Raw genomic sequence first — 13,220 nt, 5'->3', positions numbered from 1 at the left:
GAGCCGAGCTCCGCCGAGCGCCGCAGCATCCCGGGCAGGGCGAGGCGCCGGGCCGGGCTCGGGGTGCAGCCGGGGCTCTGGGAGGCTTCCCCGCCTGTCCCTCTCTCTAGCCCTCCTTCCTTCTCCCCGTCTTCGCCTTCTCTCGCTCCCTTTCCCCCATTCCCTCTCCCCCCGCAAAGCCGGCTCCTTCCTGTCCTGTCCCTAGCCCGCTACTCCCTTCTGTTCCCCCTCTCTCCTTCCTGTGCCCAGCCTCCGTGTACCCTCGTCCCGGGCTTTCCCTTCCCGTGCCGCTTTCCTGCACAGCCCGAGCTCCCTCGCCGCCCTTTCTCGTGCCCTGCTCTCGCTCCTCTCTTCCCGTGCCCCCTTTCCTTCTTTGCCCCGCAGCCGCGGGGCTCGGGCTGCCGGAGAATAAAGCCCCGAGGGCCGGAGCCCGGCGCCCCTGGGCCCTTGCGGGAGTCCCCGCGCGGGGCCGGAGGCTCTCGGCGGATCCCCCCGTGCCGCTCAAGCAGCGCGGCCGACAGCGCCGGAGCTGCGGCTTTGCCGGCATCGCGCTGAGAGCGGCCCCCGCTCCGTGCCGGGCCGTCGCCGCCGTCTGTGCCGCTCCCTCTCTCGCTGCCCCTGGCCCGTGACAGCGAGGCTGGGCAGGAACCTCAAGCCTTCTGGGGGCTGCCCCCCCTTTCTTGTTGCAGCAGAATCCCTTGCTGGGGCTATGCACGTGTGGGAAGGGCTTGGGGGAAGCGCTGCGCTGCTGTCCGGGGCAGTCGGATTCGTTCGGAGCCTTCTTTGGGGGTCAGGGAAAGGCGGGGTGAAGACTCGGGGCTCTGATGCCGTTGGGGGCAGCCCAAGGTGCCCGGGAGAGGGAGCCCCACGGCGGTGCAGGAGCAGGTGGGGGGCGGGCGAGGGGCGGGGGTCACGCTGGGTGCCGTCCCCCAGAGGGACCCAAAGCTGCCACCAAATGCACAGGGAGGGGTGAGTGGGTGTAGGATGCTAAAACCTGGCAAGGCATTCGGTTTTCTAGGTATTGCTAAAGAATAGGAATTGGTCTCTAAACTCAGCTGGGGAGAAACCCTCTCTATGCACTCATTTGTTTACAGGAATGTAGAAGGTTCCGACTGGAGATGGGTAGTAGTTCTGAAGATATTGCCGTGAGGTTTTGATCTAGGAACGGACCGAGCTGTGCCCTGGAACCCTCAGAACAGCTGCAGGGGCTGAAGGCGATAGAAAGGGCTCTCTGGCACCTTTTGCCTCCGTTCTCTGCCAGCGCCCAAAGCGTGTCGCAGTCCCGGAAGAGGCGCTTGTCATCCCGAGAGCCAAAAGGAAGACGTGTCAAATCCCAGCTCTGCCTTGTGTTTCGTGTGGGTTTTTTACTTCGTATTGATGTCATTCCAGAGAGCAAGGAAAGAAGAAACGGGACCGGCTCCCACTATTACTGTGTGAAGGCTTTCTTGAAAGGCTGCTGTATTTCTATTGTCTTTTTCCACTCCAAGCTTGACTTTTGCCCTCGTTTTTCGAGCTCTGCTGCATTGGGTGTCCCAAGGAGGGCGGGGTTCCTCAGCAGGGCTCTTAGGAGGCGGCGCTGATTCTGCTTTTTCTGCAGGCGTCTCAAAGCGTGCTACCAGAATGACAGTTTTGTGCACTGGAAAGCTTTCCCTCAGTGCCATCAGCGCACGTCCGTGTCTGAATTGTGGAAGCAGACGGACTCAGAAAAGCCAGCACCCGGAGCAGATTTCTGTTGGCTCTGTGTCTGTGAGAAGCGGGCTGTGTGCTGGACGGGGAGAGGCGCTGTTGGAGAGTGGCATCAGCGCCAGGTGTGAGCTGTGAGGATGATGGGGGGCTCGGAGCAGCCCCAGGTGTGAGCTGTGAGGATGATGAGGGGCCGGCTCCTGCCGGGCGGGGGGGGGGGGGGGGGGGGGGGGTGCGAGGCTGTTTTAGGGGGAGGCTTCGCTTCAGCTGCCTTTTGCATGGAGCTGCTGAGTAGAGGGGTTCATGGGGGGCTCCCGGGGCTGTCTCATGGAAGGACTGCGAGAGCTTCTCGCAGCGTCTGGGCGAACACCTGGATACGCGCTTGGATCCGCGGAGCATCGCTTCAAGGAGGTGCCGAGGGACGAATCTTTGTGCCGGGAAGCAGCAGCCGAACGGGTGAGCGCGTGTGGATTTGGAGCGGGGACTTTGGTCCTTTCCCTTTTCAATTGGATCTTGGCAGTCCCCCCTCCCCGGTTCCCCAGGAACAAAAAGGGAGCTTGTGAAGACAAAAGAAATGAAGGAGAGGCAAGCAGCTACTCTCCTAATATTGTCTGTGTTGGAACTGGGGGGGATCCGCTTTCGCTTGCGGTTCCAAGGATGTCGGTTGAAGGAAAAGCTGCCTTTTCCCGGCTGTTAGGGGTATCCCAGGGGTGACAGGGAATCCCTGCGTTCCATTTGAACGGGAATGGGCAAAGTATTGTTGTCATCGGATGGCTTTGATTGGAAGGTAGCCAGCCCATTTTCATCATCCTAAGGTTTAAATGGAGGGGACAGCGCTGGTGTCCCTCCTTTGCAAGGGTTTGAATGGAGGTCAAAATCCCCCTTTGCACATGGCTGGAAGGATTTCATTGGAGGAAAGCCCCTTCTTTTCTGCTCTCCTAGGGGATGAACTTGAAGGGGAGAAGCCATTTCTTTGCCCTTGTTGAAGCGAGGTGAGCGCCGCCCGCGGCGTCAGTTTCGGGGTTGAGTTGCGGGAAGCCGCAGCTCTGGCGGCGTTTGCAGGGCTGCAGTCGGGCTGTGCCGCTGCATTTGCGGGCGCTTCTTGTGGCCGCGGCCCGGGCCGGAGCGTTGCCGCTCGGGAGCGCTGCCGGCCCGGGCCGGGCGGGTGCCGAGGCGCACGGGGAATTTGGCGCGGCAGCGGCGGAGCCGCTTTGCCGGTGCGAGCCGCCGTGCGGAGCCGAGGGCAGCTGGCGCCGGGCCGGCCAAGGGCGGCAGAGGCGGCGCGGGCGCTGCTGCGCCGGCCCGGCCGGTGCCGGCCGCTCTGTCCGCTCCGGGCGCGGGGCTCGGGCGCCGCCGGGGCCCCCCGGGCAGGGGGAGCGGGCGGGGGCGGGGGGGTCTCCGGGGCGGCGCCGCCCCTGCGCGCCGGAGCAGCCGCCGGAGGAGCCGCTTTGCCGCCGGGAGCCGCGCTCCGTCCGGGGCCGGCAGCGCGGGGTTGGGCTGCCGCAAGTTCTTGGGTGTCGCGGTTCGGAGGTGGCTTTGTAGGGATCGATCGCACGGGTTTGTTCTGTTCGCAGTGGGTGTGCGCTAAGGGCTATGGCGTTCTTCCTGACCGGTACGGTTCTCGGTTCGGGTGGTGACGATAAAGGTTTGGTTTGAATCGAGTTCTGTAGTCGGATATTTTTTTTTGCCGGGCTATTCTGCTTTTAAAGGCGTGCAATGGTTTCTACGGGTCGTTGCGTGAAGCAGCGGCTCGGATTTTAACTCTGTCGCCGTGGCTTTTATTAGCGTGGGCGTGTAGCGTTTGTTTCGGTGGGTTCGAGGTGGCGTCGTGTCGTTAATAGCAGCGGGGTTTTTAAAATCTCTCTAATTGCGTTTGTGTTTCTCGTCTTCCAGGGCTTTTATTTCTTTGGTTTGCTTGATTGTAGTGTACGTTTTATTGTGACGGATCCTTTGGGAGATCTTGTCAATGGTTACGTTTCTCTTTCGGCTTTGTGTTTATTTCTGGGTGGTATTTTTATTTTGATCGAATGAGGCTCTATGCGTTTATTCTTCAGTTGGGAATAATTTTTTTGAGGTAAATTAAAGTTGCTTTGGTTTGGGGGACTTTTGTTTTACAAATGTATTTTCTTTTGTTTTTTTTTTTCTTTTTTTCTTTTTTTTCTTTTCGTTTCTTGTTGTCCTTTGACGTATTTGGTGGTTATTGATCAGTTTTATTTTTGGGAACGTGGGTATTTATATGGTGGGTCTTTTTAAGTAGGGTTTTTTTGTTTTTTTTTTTTTTGGCAGTTATTTTCTTATTTTTTAGTGGTTGAGATTTTTTGGTTTTTTTCTATTTCGTTCATTAGTTCGCTTTCTAAAGTTTCTAAAGTTCTTTTGACAGAGTATTGCTTATTCTTTGAGTTAGTGTAGATGTAGAACTTCGGTTAGTTTTTAAAATAACGTTCAGGGTCAGTGGCACTGATTGGAGTTGAGCGAGTTGGTTTGGGTTTTTTTAGAGGTTTTTGTGATTTGCTGCGTGTGTTTCTCCAGGGTTTTCTTTTCGTTTGGTTCCATTTTTCTGATGTGATGAGAACTGTTAGTGAAAAGAGTGTTGTGTGTTTTTTTCGCTGGCAGTCGTTTGGCTGGTGGAGGTATCTTGATGGTTTTGGAAGACATTGGTGGGAATTCGATGCTGTTTGTTTTGTCATTGCATTTAGGAATTGGATTTTAAATGTAAAATTCTAAGGATAGCTATCTTTAAACAAAACGAGTAGATGTGTAGAAATGGGAATCAACTTTTTTTTTGATCTATTCGATCTCTATTTAAAATTTAACAGGTAACTTAAGTCATGATCTATTCCAATAAGATATTGTATTTTTCAAAGAGCATTGTGTATGTTGATAGATATATCAATAGAGATGCTAAATATAAACACAGCTCAAAGGAAATTTTAAATCTAGAAATGTGTTGCGAATCTATGCAGATATATATATATATCAAATGACTAAAGGATTGTAAATGTAAAGTGACATAAATCCATACAACACGTAATACAAGCGATACCGTATATATCTTATGATGGTATATTATAGGAAACAGCTATAAATCTAGTACATCGCTATGATATAATATGTAAAACATTATAGATATGGTAACTGTAAATACAACAACATTATTAAAAGTAGTTTAAAAGAAAGGATGGTTTTGTTTTTTACTGGGCAAAAGCAGGGGTTTTATTATAAAAGCTACAAATACAAATGATAGAAAGGTAGAAATCTACTTGTAAAAAGATCTCATGAATACATCAAGATGGATATAAAAATTGAAACTATTAGAAAAAAGAAGTTGTAGCAGTAGATTTGGTACATGATAAAAATAATGATTTATCTCTATGATGTGAATAATAGATATGTGCTATGTAATGATGAATGGAATGCATCAGTATAAACGGTGACTATAAAAGTGAATCTAATTATGCAAGCTCTAAATATAAAACTATTTCAATAGAGTTGAAAAGAAGGGTTTTTTGGTATTTGTTTGGTTAGAGATGGGATTTTTTTTGGAAGAATAAAAGTATGATAGAAATCTAAATGGAAGTCGAGAAATATACAATCAATATATAATGATATTGCTACAACCACAAAGTATGAATAAATACAGATAATAGGAATAGGCATAATAGATGGTATAAAGGACGTAACACATCACTGTCCGGTCTAAATATGCGTGTGAATAGAACTAGAAAAACTAGAACTATCAAATTTATTTCAAGAAGGCATGAAAGAAAGGGGGCTTATTTGGTTCTTGTTTGGTAAGAGGCAGGTTTTTGGCATTTATTTTTCGAGGAGTTTTTGGGGGGGATGGCCCCTGTTCTTTTTTGCCGCCTTGGCCGCCCGCAGGCCCAAGGCGCGCGGCGCCCCCGGCTGGGGTGGGCGGCAGTGCTGCCGCCTTGTGGGCAGAGCGCGGTACTGCAGCCCGGCGCCGCCGCCAGGCAGCCCTCTTGGGCGTGGCGCGTGGCGGAGTTTGGTTGACCTTCTGAAAATGGCGGCGAAAAGGGCGGGCAACCGGAGGCCCGCGGTGTGTCTATGCGGACTGCCTGCACGGAACACCGACGCCGGCGCAGTCCCGGCGGGATTTTTGTGGCGTTTCAGGTGTACCTGACACGGGCTGTGGGGTCAGCGGCGCCGCGGGCGGGCGTATTTTGGCGTGTTTCTGACCGGCATGTGAGTAACCGCCTCTCTCGGCCGAGGGGTCCTCTCTCGGCCGCCATGTTGGGAGTGGCGCGTCACCACTGTCGCGGGAGTTTGTTTGACCTTCTGAAAATGGCAGCCAAAAGGGCGGGAAAGCGGAGGACCCCGGTGTGTCTATGCGGACTGCCTGCACGGAACACCGACACCGGCGCAGTCCCGGCGGGATTTTTGTGGCGTTTTAGGTGTACCCGACACGGGCTGTGTGGTCAGCGGCGCCGCGGGCGGGCGTATTTTGGCGTGTTTTGGACCGGCATGTGAGTAACCGCCTCTCTCGCCCGAGGGGTCCTCTCTTGGTCGCCATGTTGGGAGTGGCGCGTCACCACTGTCGCGGGAGTTTGTTTGACCTTCTGAAAATGGCGGCGAAAAGGGCGGGAAAGCGGAGGACCCCGGTGTGTCTATGCGGACTGCCTGCACGGAACACCGACGCCGGCGCGGCCCCGGCGGGATTTTCTCTCTCGTTTCAGGTGTGCCCGACACGGGCTGTGTGGTCAGCGGCGCCGCGGGCGGGCGTATTTTGGCGTGTTTCTGACCGGCATGTGAGTAACCGCCTCTCTCGCCCGAGGGGGGGGGGGGGTCCTCTCTTGGCCGCCATGTTGGGAGTGGCGTGTCACCAATGTCGCGGGATTTTTTTTTTTTTGACCTTCTCAAAATGGCGGCCAAAAGGGCGGGGATATCGGGGACCCGGGAGTCTGCCGCCCTGTGGCCAGAGCCCGGTACTGCAGCCCCCCGAGCCAGCGCCCTGCCCCTCGCCGCTGGCTGCCGGGGGCGGGGCAAGGACGCGGCTGCCGAGCGAGGCAAGGGCGAGGGGCGGGAGCGAGGGGCGGGCGGGAGCGAGGGGCGGGCGGGGCGGGAGGGAGGGGCGGGCGGGGCGGGCTCGGTAAATGGCCGGGAGGGGTGAAAGACGTTCAGGAGTGCAAAAGGGACACGATGGCTGAGAAGAATGGCCGGTGGGGGGGGGGCGGCCCGGCGGGGCCGCTTTCGGCGGGCGGCGGAGGCGCGGTCGCAGCGCTCCTCGGGCCGGGGGCAGCGAGCGGGGGCGGGCGAACGCCGTCGGAACGGGAACGGGGCTGCACCCCCCCCCGAGCCCGCGCACGCGCCTCTCCAGGCGGCGGAAGCGACGGCGGGCCGGAAAATCCCGGCGGGGCGGCGGCGCTGCCCGCCCTTTCTGCCGCCAGCTTTGCAAGGTAAGACCGCCCGCCCCGTCCCGCCGCCCTCCGGTGTCTGTAAACAGACGGACTCCCTCTGGCTTCCCACTTCTCCGTGCTGGAGAGTGGGAGAAAGGTCCGTGCTGCTTGCCGTGTCCTCGGTGGGCAGAGAGCTCTGACCTTGCCTTGCATGGGCTGCTGAGGATTGGATCCTTGGGAATGTGCTTGGATGCATTTAGTGACCTTTACAGATTTCTTTCCCCGCTTTTTTCAGTTCCCAGAATCATGGAAGAATTCAGGTTGCAAGGGGCTCTAAAGATCACCTCATTCCAAGGCTGCTGCCGCCGTGGGCAGGGACGTGCTTCCATCGAGCAGCTTGCTCAGAGCCTCATCGCAGAGCACCGACGGGCCTTGAACACTTGCAGCGATGGGGCGGCAGCCCCAGGACCTCTGAGCAACCTGTGCCCTGTGCCAGCCGGGTGCCAGAGGAGGAAGGAAGCCCTTCCCACCTGGAGCAGAGGCTGCGTAGCCTTGTGGCACCGAGCGTGTGAGACAGAAAGGCCCTTCCTTTCTGGAGGGGTAACAACACTCAAAGCTCTTTCTCGGGACAAGCTGAGCAATGGAAGGCCAAAGTAGCCTTCAGTTCTTCCAGCAGCTTTGGGAACAACTTGAAGGAGGAGCAGAGCTGGCCTGGTGCCTGCCGGCTCTGCAGGCAGTGGGCATGGCGAAGCTGCAGCTGCATCTGTCTTCTTGGCTGAGGCTTTATAAATGAGGCGCTTTTCTGTAGTTCCTTTTCAGGCATGACGTGCAAGTTGCCCCTAGAAGTCCAAAGGCAGCTGTTTTCCTAGCAGAAGGAAGTCAGGAGGAGGCAAAGCCAGCAGCTAAGTCTGGATAAAAAACTTGGCTAACCTCTTTTCCCCCCCTCCTCCAAACAGGCAATTGTGAAGCACTCAGCAGAGATCTGCCCAGGAGGAAAAGCAGAGCCAATCTCTGAGAAGAAGGGACGTGCGAGCTCTGGCGAGGACGGCTGCTCCCCCTGGCCTTGGTGTGGGACCTCCTGAGCTGCCATTCCTGTGGTGGGAGTGTTCCTCCTCTCCTCCTCCGGCCAAGCCAGAGACCGCCTAGGGAAGGAGCAGGTAAGGTTGAAGTACCGAGGTCTCCCAGGTAAGAAGTGACACGGCAAAAGGAAATGGCCTCAACTTGCAGCAGGGAAGGCTTAGATTGGATTGGAGGGAAAATTTTTTCACTGAAAGGGTGCTCAGGCATAGGAGCCCAGGGAAGTCCCCATGCCTGGAGACATGTCAAGGATGTCAAGATGTGGTGTTTAGGGACCTGATTTGGGGGGGCAGCAGCTGGGCTCGATGTCCTTAGAAGGCTTTTCCAACCGCAAGGATGCTACGGATCCTATGGTTCTGGAAAGCCTTGACCCCTCTGGCTCTAGCACAGCACCTGGATGCTGACAAAATGAGGCTGGTCCTAGAGCCTGGAGGTCCCTGTGCCACAGGGAGAGGACAAGCCGGTGTCACCTGCAGGGAGGGTCTCGTCCCCAGAGAGCCGTCAGTGACTCCGTCCCTGCCCGGGGCTCTGGGTGCGCCCTCGGGGGGCGGGGGACGACACCTGCCCTCAGGTGTCCCTCTGGGCACCTGGGAAGGGAACCAGGTCCATCCGTGCGGCAGCTGCAGGGCTTGCAGGCTTTGGGGCTTTGCAGCTGTGTGCCTTGTCACGAGGTGGCAGGGACGTGACACTGCCTGGCAACGCTGCTGGCCTCGGATCCTTGCTGCTCTCATCCTTATCCCATATGGATTTAGCAGCAATCTTCTGTCTTTGCTTTCAAACTGTCCTTGGGAGAGTTCCAAGAGAGGGTCATTAGTTATTTCAAAGCCTACATCTTTTACCTCTTGGCACTGAAGAGAAAAGACACAAACCTGCTTTGCATCCTTCTGCCTGGAAGTCATTGTGACACACAGGGAAGGGAGGAAGGGGCTGGCCGGGGTCAGCCTCTGCTGAGCCTCAGCTCTTGCTGCTCCTGCTCACAGGGTAAAGCCAAAAGCTGTCGTGATCAAAAACGCAGGCCGCCCTTCTGACCTGAGTCACAGGGGCCGTTTCTTCTGAATGAATCAAGGTGGGAAATCATTCTTGGAGCTTCAGAAGAAAAAAAACCCCAGAACCGTAGGTACGTTTGTAAGAGTGTGTATGTACGTACATTTCCTTCGATGAAGAAGAAAATCTTAGAAATATCATGTCACGTCTGGCTTCCTAGAGAAGATCCTGAACTCTGGGCTTCTGAAAGCAAATGGCTGTGCATTTATAGGAGCGTTTCCCTTCTTTTTATGTGCCTCCCCCAGTCATCTTCTACCCTTGCCCACGGCAAGGAGAGCGCGGTGATTTGGCTGCTCCGCTCTGCCGAGGTTGTTGCAGGCTGTGTAGCAGGGAGCGAGGCCTTTTGTGGCTGCTCATCAGACATTTTCCTACAGCCTTCTCCCTGCAATGGTAAAATGAGACTTGTGTTAGCGAGCAGTCAAGTAGAGCAGGTAACATTAGAAAAGAATTGTTTCTGAGCTGCTGTTCACTAGCACGTGTTTCCCCTTTCCGGCAGAGCGCGCATCATTGCGGGCCTGGGATCGATTGAAATGCGCTAAGGAAACCAGCTCTGGGGAGGGAGGGAGGGAGGGAGGGAGGGAGGGAGGGAAATGCTCTCTTAACATGTGCCAATTCTTCTGTCAAACCCATCAGGGCAGGACAGCGTTCAGACTGAAAGTGTAAGAAGATGTGGAGGGAGACAGAGAATCTGACAGGAGCACCGGACTCACAAGTGCACGAATTTTGCTTTTGGCTTGGATTCAAACGCAGAAGTTGTAAGGAATTTGGGAAGGAGAAGGGACATTTCAGAAGGAGAAGAAGAAAAAGAAGTTGTTGTTGTTGTTACAGCCCTGGCAAAATCTTTGGTTCTAGCTAATAAAGGAAGCTAGTTGAAATAAAAAAAAAGAAAAAAACGTGGGGTTTTTTTTTTTCCTTCGCTGTTGTATTCGTTGGTGGTTCGTTATATGGTGTGTTGTTTTATTTCTTGGTCTTATTACCTCTGTGTAAATAGTTTTTTTGAGTGAAGCTAACTTTCTGGACGGGTTGGTTTGTATTTGAGGTAGGATAAATTTCAAGAGGTTTCTTTCCTAGACTTCTGATAGGCATTCCTGGGATTTTGGTTTTGTTTACTGTGTGTATCAACAGAGAGATTTGGTAGGGCCAGCTGGGCTGCTGGAGTTTTGGGTGTTAATTTATGAGATGGCTTTTGTTCAATGCAGTTTTGAATTGGTGAAAGGGTTTTTAATGTAGTGGTTTTAAGGCGGCCTTTAAGAATTGTTTGTATCGTTTCACGTTGTTTGTAGTCGGTGTACGATCAGGGATATGGTGGAACTTCTTGAACGTTCTGGTTTTAGCGTTCCTAAGTTCCGATTTCTTTCTGCTTTGCTGTTTTGTTTCTGGTTTTCTTTTGGGGGACAGGGGCGTTTGTTGACGGTGGGTTTCTAGAGGCAATGTGTCTTTCAATTTGGGTAGTGATATTTTTTAGTATTTTAATAGTTTCGATTTTTTTTATTTTCATGCTTTTAATGAGTTGTTTTAAAATTTGGAAGATAACCTTTCTAGATGATTGGTTATTATTTGTGAGTTAGCCTCAAGGTAGAGCTTTGGGGGCTTTTTTTAGTAATGTTTAGGGTCAGTTGTAGGGTTTTGAGTTTAGTGAGTTGGTTGGATTTAATTTTTCACGGGTGTTTGTTTTGACTAGCAGTTCTGTCATTTTCCATGTGTATCTGAGTTTTTTGGGGTTTTGAGCCATTGGTTGAGGAGGAAGTTTATGATGAGAATGTACGGAGCTTTTGGGCTAGTTATAGTGGGATTTCAAATGTCTTGACAGTTCGGTTGATTTGAGTTTTTCTTAGGGTTAAATGTTGTGGGGTCTTTGTTCTGTTAGTCCTAGAAATAGGTTTGGTTTGGATACGCTGCGATGGGATGAGCGTGGGCTGCGTACCGGTGCTGCCGAAGGTGCGGTATTTGTGTGGTTCTGATGCGTTGGGTTAATGAATTGATACGGTCTAATATATAGATTAATTAAAGTAGAAATAAATATCAATATAAAAACAAATATAAAATGATAGTGGTAAACATAAATATAGAAAACAAATAGATAAACACATAAAACTATACTATATAGTATATTATTGTAACAGATGCTAATCTATAGAAACGATAGCCTATTATATATGTATACAAAGATATCTAAAGATCGGTTGTAAATATAAAAATATTTAGATAGAGTTAAAAGGAATTGGGGATTCTCTGGGATTTTTTTATTAGGTTATAGGCTGGGGTTTTTTTTCTAGATAGAAATAATATAAAAATAAAAATCCAGATCTCCAAATATATAACGCGTATACCGATCTCTCTAAATATTGAATATAAAGAAATAGAAGTAAAAGAATATCTAGGATATAAAAATACTATATATGTATTATTCTATTAAAAGGTATTCTCTCGAGTATGTTTAATAGCTACAAATGTAATGAATAAAAATTATAAAAGTAAATGTGAAGAGAATGATGAAAAATGAGATGATTTTTAGAGTTTTAAATATGGTTTAGATAAAGGGGTGTCTTTGGTTTTTGTTTGGTTAGAGGCAGGGGTTTTATTTGAAAGAATAGAAGTATTATAGAAATGTGAATCTTAAGATAGAAATCTATCATAAGTCTAGAAAGAGAAATGACGAAACTATGGATAGAAATTGAAATCTAAATCTATGTCAGTAATATGAAGAGTTGTAGTATAGAATAGAAATGACCTTATGTGGCAGTATAAATGAGAAATGGGAATAGAAATAGAAGAAGATGTAAATATAGTTGGAAAGAAAGGGAATTTTTTGGCTTTTGTTTGAGTAGAGGCAGGGGTTTTATTTGAAATAATACAAGCGTTCCAGAAGTGAAAATCTGAAGGCAGAAATAGATAATCAATGAATCAAAATACGTATAAAAATATAGAAATAAGTCCTCGGAATAGATGGAATATAGAATATCAATTGATTTATAAATTGACATTGATAAAGAGAAATGGATCAGTAAGCAATACACATTATAAATAGAAATGTGACTATCAATAGGAAAACCTAGGGGTAAAATCTATTCAAATATTGTCTAAAGGAAAGGGTTGGGGTTTTTTGGGTTCTTCTTGGGTTAGAGGCAGGGTTTTTATTTGAAATAATATGAATATAGATATTACTCTTACCTGTTTCTAAATATTGAGATAGATAATCAAGATATAAATATAAAACCTAAGGAAATAGAAATAATAGGAAGGGATGTAATATAGAATACAAATAAGAGTAGACATTGATATACAGTTTAAATGTCAATGTGAATATGAACCTGAAAGATACAGTTTTAAAAAAGATTGAAATAGAGTTGAAAAGAAAGGGGTTCTTTTTGGCTTGAATTTGGGTAGAGGCAGGGGTTTTATTTTAAATAATGGAAGAGTTACAGAAGTAAAAATCCTAACACAGAAATATCGATTAAATATAGAAAGATATGAATAAAAAGATGTCAATAAATAGAAGAAATAGGAACAGATGTAAAATAGAATATAAACTTATAAAAAATCGGAAATTATAAATGTAAAAATAAACATTACACATCAATATACATTTGAAATATAAATGTGGATATAAAGATGAAAAAAAAAATTTTTTTTACAAATTTAAATGCAGTCGAAATTAAAGGGGGTTCTTTTTGGCTTTTATCCGGGTAGGGGCAGGGGAATTATTTTAAATAATGTAAGCGTTACAGAAGCAAAAATCCTAACAAATATATACTTACTATGTAAAAATATGTATCAAAATAGAGAAATAAATTTAAGTACTAGGGAGAGATGTAATATAGAATAGAAATTTATTTATAAATAGAAATGTATAAATATACATCAATACGCATTATAAATAGAAAGGTGAATATTAATATGAAAAACTATTTTTAAAAATATTTACATATTTTTTAAAAGAAATTGTTGGGTTTGGTTTGTTTTTTTTGTTTTTTTTTTTTTTTTTTTTAATCCTATTAGGTTAGAGGCAGGAGGATTTTTTTCTTCTTCCTGGTTGTTTTGGGGCATTTATTTTTAGAGGAG

The 13,220-nt window shown here is 49.1% G+C and overlaps 1 long non-coding RNA gene across 1 annotated transcript; it reads left to right on the top strand.

Annotated features, from left to right (window-relative positions):
- The first annotated feature begins 1,953 nt into the window (after positions 1-1,953).
- LOC139585304 (uncharacterized) lies at positions 1,954-11,358 on the top strand. Its single transcript, XR_011677024.1, has 3 exons — positions 1,954-7,097; positions 7,333-9,231; positions 9,792-11,358. It is a non-coding gene; the product is annotated as an uncharacterized lncRNA (long non-coding RNA).
- Positions 11,359-13,220: the final 1,862 nt, after the last annotated feature.

This window comes from Agelaius tricolor, unplaced genomic scaffold, assembly GCF_023055355.1.
Source record: "Agelaius tricolor isolate 1412-34295 unplaced genomic scaffold, bAgeTri1.0.p SCAF_72, whole genome shotgun sequence".
Classification (NCBI taxonomy): Eukaryota; Metazoa; Chordata; class Aves; order Passeriformes; family Icteridae; genus Agelaius; species Agelaius tricolor.
Note: the sequence above shows the minus strand (reverse complement) of the source record. Positions and strands in the feature narration are given on the sequence as shown.